The sequence below is a fragment of the Arvicanthis niloticus genome, chromosome 18 (assembly GCF_011762505.2).
Source record: "Arvicanthis niloticus isolate mArvNil1 chromosome 18, mArvNil1.pat.X, whole genome shotgun sequence".
Classification (NCBI taxonomy): Eukaryota; Metazoa; Chordata; class Mammalia; order Rodentia; family Muridae; genus Arvicanthis; species Arvicanthis niloticus.
This window is the reverse complement of record NC_047675.1, coordinates 5,781,086-5,787,840: the sequence shown is the minus strand read 5'-3', so window position 1 is coordinate 5,787,840 and position 6,755 is coordinate 5,781,086. Positions and strand designations below refer to the sequence as shown.

The following is a 6,755-nucleotide window of genomic DNA, read 5'->3' as shown; positions in this document are numbered from 1 at the left end:
GGTCCCAGGTGGCATCACTGGCTACTCCCATCAGGCTGTTCTCACTACCTTGAGTCTCCAGTTCTGCCTCTCTTCACTGTGTTCACATTCTTCTGTTTCTCTTTCTCTTCCATTTTTTCACTGCTTACTTGCTATTCTCAGTGGCACCAGGGTGTCTTTGAGTGTCTCGGGTCATCTCAGGAGTGGTCTCAGGAGTGCTATTCCCCACCAGTGCTTTATGGCACTGGGCAGGGGTCACCTCAGGAATGGTCTGCTCCCCCCACTCCCTGTTAAGCACAACACCAGATTGATGGTCATCTCAGGCTAGCCCCTCACCCAGGCCCACCCAAGTAACCCCATAAGAAGGTTCTCTGTGTTAGGCTCACTCCCACCTGGGACCTCAGGCCTCTGACTCGATCCCCACCCTGAGAGCCCATCTGAGCTTTCAGGGTGACTGGCAAGTGGTTGTCTCAGGCTAGATCCCTGCCTGGGGCCCCCTTATACTGGACTGGTGGTCATCTCAGGCTCACTTTTTTCAGGAAGTGTTAGATTACTAATTGTTCAGATATTCCCAGGTCAGGACGCTGAGCATAGACAGCCTCTCCTCTCTGCTACCTGCAGACGCACATGTGACACAGCGGTCACACCTGCAATGCCTCTAGGGACAGTTGTCTCTGACATTTTGCTTCCTGGCCACCATGATGTAAACTAACCATATCTACCACATATTCCCACCATGGTACCCTTCATCTACCACAAACTCAAAAGCCACAAATGGCTGACCATGGACTGTAATCTCAGAACCCAGGAGTCAAAATAAAACGTCAAGTTCATTTTCCCAGGTATTTGCCTCAGTAGTGGAAAGACGACTAATAAGGATTACTTCTGAAGTACTCCTCCATAGATTTATTTTGGAATACTGTATTTTCTTACAAGAATTGTATGGTTTTCAACCGAAGCATCAGATCCTTTTGTTTTGTATTCAAATGAACGGATCAATAATTGGCTAGGAATTTCCCACTTTTATTTGTTCTTTTGTTTTGATATAATGGGGTGGAGATATGTGCGTGCTACAGCACATGTGGAAGTCAGAGGACAACTCCCAGGAGCCAGTTCTCTTGTCCCACAATGTGAGTTCCAGTGATTAAAGTCTTTCCTGCCAAGCATCTCACTGGTTCCCGTTGCTCTTGAAATACTTCGTATGAGTTTACCTTAAGGTGGGAGGTAAATCTCCACCCTGCTTCATTAATGGCTAACCTTCAGCCAAGCAGTACTGATGTGAAACTGTTCACTCTTATGTTCTGTCATTCCACATAGTTCCCCAGAAAATTTATTTAACTAGGAAGTTTTTTTTTTTTAATTTCTAAAAATCACCCAATGTTTCTTTTCTGTTACTGATGACTAGCTCAAATTTTCTCTTCAACATATGGAAGGATGTAGATCTTTTACACAATTTTATAAATTTTAAAATAATGCCACATCTCCAAATTTAGAAGTCTATTTTGTAACACCCTCCCCATAGTAACTACAACAAAGCCAAATGCTACAATAAAATTAACAAATTGTTACATGGCAATCTCTAATTTATATCTATGCAAACCATACTTTCTGAATTTTTACTGGAAATTGAATCATTGCATAGTTACTTGTGTCACAATGTAAGACTCTTACATGAAATGGTAACTTGGCATTGCAACTGTAGCCCAGGAAACAGGATCCAGATGGCACAAACTGTGACACGAAATAGATAGTTAAGTCCATGTGGGAAGCCAGTGGAAGAATTTTCTAAAAGATATTTACCAAGATAAGTAAGCAATTTCCATGTTTGGAGACCCAGGTTCCTGGATCAATATGTTTCTTACTGCTCCTGGAATGAAGCACATTCCCCCTTCACAAGGGGACACAGGATGAAGCTCTCCATTACAATGAGACACTCCCATCTGTGGGGAATTGGTCACGCTGTGTTGGGGCTGGTAGAGCAAAAGTCTTTACTCTAACAAGTCAGAAATTTGACATAAGAAAGATGCAGATTCTCTATTTTTGGAGTTAGCAAAAATAAAATATTTTTAAAGATTCAATTTGTCAACAAAGATGGCTGTATTTGAGGGGTTTTTGTTTTGGTTTGGTTTGGTTGGTTGTTTTTTTTTTTGTTTTTTTTTTAACTCCCTGGCCTTTTATTATTTATATTTGCCTATCTGTCAATGCTGCCCATGTATGGAATAATGTTCAAAACCTAGTCATCTTTCTCAAGGCCTAAACTTTTGGCCTTTTAGGTATTTGTAAATGTTAACATCTTTTAGTTTCTGTTGACTCAACAGGCACACACCCCTGTGGGGTACTGTGCAGTAATTCAGTCCAAGAACACAATGTGCAAGAACCAAATGCCAGTAGTTAGCTCTCCCATCTCTTCAAATGTTTGCCATTTCTTTGTGTTTAAAACCTTGAATTCTTCTAGTTACTTACAAAATGATATGACCAGCTGTAAGCTACAGTGACCCCACTCACTTCCTCTGTTGTTTTATTTATCAAGTCTCTGTTATCCCCTTTTCCCTGGCTTCTTCCTCATCTCCTTCTCTTACTGTTTCCACATTTATCTTAAATAATTTTCAACTTACAGTACATTCTATGTTAGTGTTGTCACTAACTGGTCTGGGACTTTAGTGATGAATTAGCAGGATTTAGTAAACTTCAAGTGTGTTTCTCTATCTTGTACAATTTGCCATTGTGGTTATAACAATCTGTTTTCTCCTCTCTGAATGGTAGTGGGTCTTGAATCCCCAAGAATAAACTATTCAGAGCTGAGGACGTGGCTTCATGGTAACCTGTTCTCGTAGTGCATGTAAGGCCCCTGGTTCAGTACTGGATACCGGAAACAACCTCCATCACTGGACAATGAAGGCAGGCAATTGTGATGACTACGTCTACATCCAGATGGCTGGTGAGCATCTCCTCTGTGTATGTTTGTGAAGGAGTTTCCATAGAAATCAGTGTTTGTCCTGGTTTCACTTTGGCTACTGTGATTAGATACCTGGACAAAAAGCAACTTAGGGGAAAAGGGGTGTACCAGGCTTAGAATCCCAGGCGATGGTCTGTGACAGCAAGTATAACTAAAGAGCCAACTCTGCCCATAGCTAAGAAGAGAATAATATGGACTCCTACATACCCACAGCTGCTTGATACTGATGCTGCTCACATTCAGGGTGAGCCTCTCAGTGTCAGGAACCACTGAGGATGATCCCCTATAGGCGTGCCAATTCCAACCAGTTTTAGATAAATCGTCATTAAGAGTCTATTCCCATATTTCCAGATGGTGCCAAGTTGACAGTTAAAACTAACTAGCACAGTGCTTAGCATTAGGGCCAGAGAAGATGATCCAGTCACTGATGTGGGCAAGCTTCCCTCCTCCTAGTAGGGCCCTCCCTACTAGCTCAAAGGAAAGGGGGGTTCCTTGTGCCTGTGGTACCTTCACCCACTGCTGACTGTGGACACTGGAGCCCCTGGTTCTCACATGTTCACCCTTTAGGTCTCACGTGTTCCTGTTCTTCCACTGCCGAGGTCTTTGGACATCAGCAGTTCCTTGATCTTTCTATGGTCAATTCGGACTGGACTACCTCCAAAGCTCTCCCAGTTCCCCAGCTCACTGACTGTGAAACTTCCTGGTTTCCATCTAAACCTCCTCGTGTGTCTAAGGAGGGATACAGGCATGTATGTTCTCCAGTGACTTGAGTCACTAGAGTATGCCAGTTAGGAAGATCTAAGTTAAAAATGGAGGATCCTTAGCTAGTGTGACTAACTTTTCTGAGGCCACACATGTAACAAGATCCATCCTTTGCCACTCTCCCATGATATCTTCCCACAGGGAGGCCACCAAATGTTTCCCACGAGGCACGCCCATCACAGTGCACTCTTACCCCTCATAAAGCCAGGCTCACAGAAGCAGCAGTATTGGAAGAGGAACAGCTGTGTTTTGTCTTGCTTTGTTTTTGTTTTTTTGTTTGTTTGTTTGTTTTCAACTATGCCTTTCTACCAGAGTTGTCCAAGAAACCACATAGAATCCTTAAAATTTAAAATTCAGACCAAATGGAGGAAACTCTGCTTGAGACAAATCATTGTCCCTTAAAAGAAATATTTCCTGATGAGGTAAAGAATTACATGAACAAGCAAAAGAGCATTAGAAAACTGTTGGGTGCTTAAGATGTAGGTTGACACCTTACCTAAAAGTCATGAAGGGTTTGATGCCCAGAATCACATAAACCAGGAATGTCACAGGCACCTATGATCCCAGCACTAGGGAAGTAGAGACAGGAGAATGAAAAAAAAAAAAAAAACCCAGGGTTGGGGAGTCGGGGAGTTGGGGAGCTGGCTTAGTGGCTAAGTGCCTGCCTGCAGAAATGTGAGGTCTGGAGTTTGAGTCCCAGGGACTCACATAAAACCAAGTGCTGTAGGGCGTCTCTGCAACCCCAGCACTCTAACAATGGGGTGTAGAGATAGGATAAGCCTTGGAGACCTGAAAGCCAGCTGTCACAGCATAGACAGCAGCTCACAAAGAAGAGACTCTATCCCAAACAAAGTGGAAAGCACTGATTGACAGCCAAGGTTGACCTCTGACTTCCACATGCCCACCATGGCAGTGCATGTCCATTCTCTCAAACACAGACATACAAAGCTAAGGTTAGCCTCAGCTATACAATAACTTTGAAGCTAGCCTGAGCTACATGACACCCTGCTTCAAAAAAAAAAAAAAAATAACAAAATGTAGTTTCAGTGCTTCAAACTGAGAAATACATCCTTTCAGTAAACTCCCGAGACTCCCTGAACAGTTTCTTTAAAGAAAAGGGGGTGATTGTACACCTTTGAGGGAAACACAGAGAATTTACATCATAGTCAAGTCACAGGATGTTCCCTAAGATTTAGTCTTTTAGATTCCATATGAAAATGAGGTACATATTGTATATTTTCATCCTTCCCAGGTGTACAATACTATCTGACGACTAGGCTCACAATGGATAGGCCCTTGGCTCCTCTTCCACTCATCTCCTGTGAGGAGCCTGCTCTCTGGGCATGCCCACACTGGAAACACTTGGGCTGTGGTCCATTTTTCATTGCCTCAAAGGTTTAAAGGCAACTCCATCACAAGAATATGAATCACACACAATGAAGCTACAGATTCCCCAACATTCTTGAGCAAGATATGCTAAGCCTCGTGTTAGGTTTGGCCCATGGAGACTTTGTCAAAGGGAGCACTCAGAGTTCCAGAGACTTGGAGAACAGCCACCTCTCAGCCCCATCATTTGTTATATGGTATAGGATAAGGCTCAAATTAATTCTATCCTTGTTTCTGTTACTGTACCCAGATACTGTCTACCTGAAGCCTAAATAATGTTTGGATCAACTTAGTGACAGAAAAATTAAACTAACTTTAATCAAATGGACAAAGCCTCAACCACGCAGACTTTTTAACTCCATAGCTACATAAGTTGGTGTTACATTAACAAACACCAAGCTCAGTGTGTGTTCTAAATAAAATCAAGTGTGATCTCAAAACCCCAGTGTGACTCAGTCACACCCTCCAACCTACACTCCTCACTTTAGTCCCTCCCTGAGGTCTCTCCAATTTTCCTTTCTTCAAATGAACAAAGCTTGTTCCTGTTGGGCTTCTGTACTTCAGGACTCCTCCTCATAGGAGATCCTGTACCCATGTAGATGCATAGTGGGTCTCAACTTGCCAGTTACACATCAATCCATCTATATGTTCCCTTCTTTGAGACCCATTTCCTGACCCAGTCCCACTATCTTAGGTGGTTCTCTCCGTCCATAAATACTCTGTGCCTTTATTATTTTTTCATATAACTTTTTTCTCTAAAAGTGTGTTGTTTGTTTATCTGTTTGGCTGTTTTGTTTTCCTGTTTACTCTATGCAACATATGTTAAAGTACCTTGCTGTGACTTTCATCCTCCAAGGAACTGACTGTTGGCTGTCTGAACCCAGGTATGAGTGTGCATGCCTGTCATCCCAGCATCCAGGGCCTGAACAGAGGGCTCAAAGCCTAAGAGGGCTTGCTGAAATTGCAGAGGACCTGAGTTCAATTCCCAGCACACTGTGGTGGCAACTCATAACTGCCTGTAACTCCAGTTCCAGGGCTCTGATGGTCTGTTCTCACTGCCTGGAGTACCTGCACTCACAGGCACATATCAATGCATAGATACTCATGAATACACACAATTTAAAGATTAAAAATTAAATGAAAAAAAATGTATTGGTGAACGAACAAAATGGATAGATACAAAGAATATCAATTAATAAAATCTATAAGCAAAGAAACTCATGCCAGACACAAGCAAGGTGTTAGGGTGAACCAACAGGCTGCTACAGCACAGGTGAATTACTGCAGGAGGAAGATACTGCATACTTCCTCCTCCGTAAATGAAGGGCTTTCCCAAAAGTGAGCAATACGCTTTAATGTACACAACTCATTTCTTCTGTCCTGCTTACTCTGGTGTGCCTCCTCCCCCAAAGTTACAGGTACGATAACCACGTGAAGGCTGCAGCATGTATATATCTGGGTTCTTCCTGTGTACAAGATGACAAAGATAGCTGTGCTGCATCAGAAGTGCTGAAAAAATGAGCCAGAAACGTGTCTCGTTCACCCTCTGAAAAGACACTCACCATGACTGTCCTTTTAAGAAGAAAAAATATTTCTGTTTTATTAAACACCCCTAAATCACAGGACTTGTACTGAAATATTGAGAGGGGAACAGACATAGTAACAGTCTAAA

At 42.6% G+C, this 6,755-nt stretch overlaps 1 non-coding gene across 1 annotated transcript; it reads right to left on the bottom strand.

Moving 5' to 3' along the window:
- Positions 1 to 520: 520 nt before the first annotated feature.
- On the bottom strand, positions 521 to 648 carry LOC117723573 (small nucleolar RNA SNORA17). The gene has a single exon (XR_004608681.1). It is a non-coding gene; the product is annotated as a small nucleolar RNA SNORA17 (small nucleolar RNA).
- Between the last annotated feature and the right edge of the window lie 6,107 nt (positions 649 to 6,755).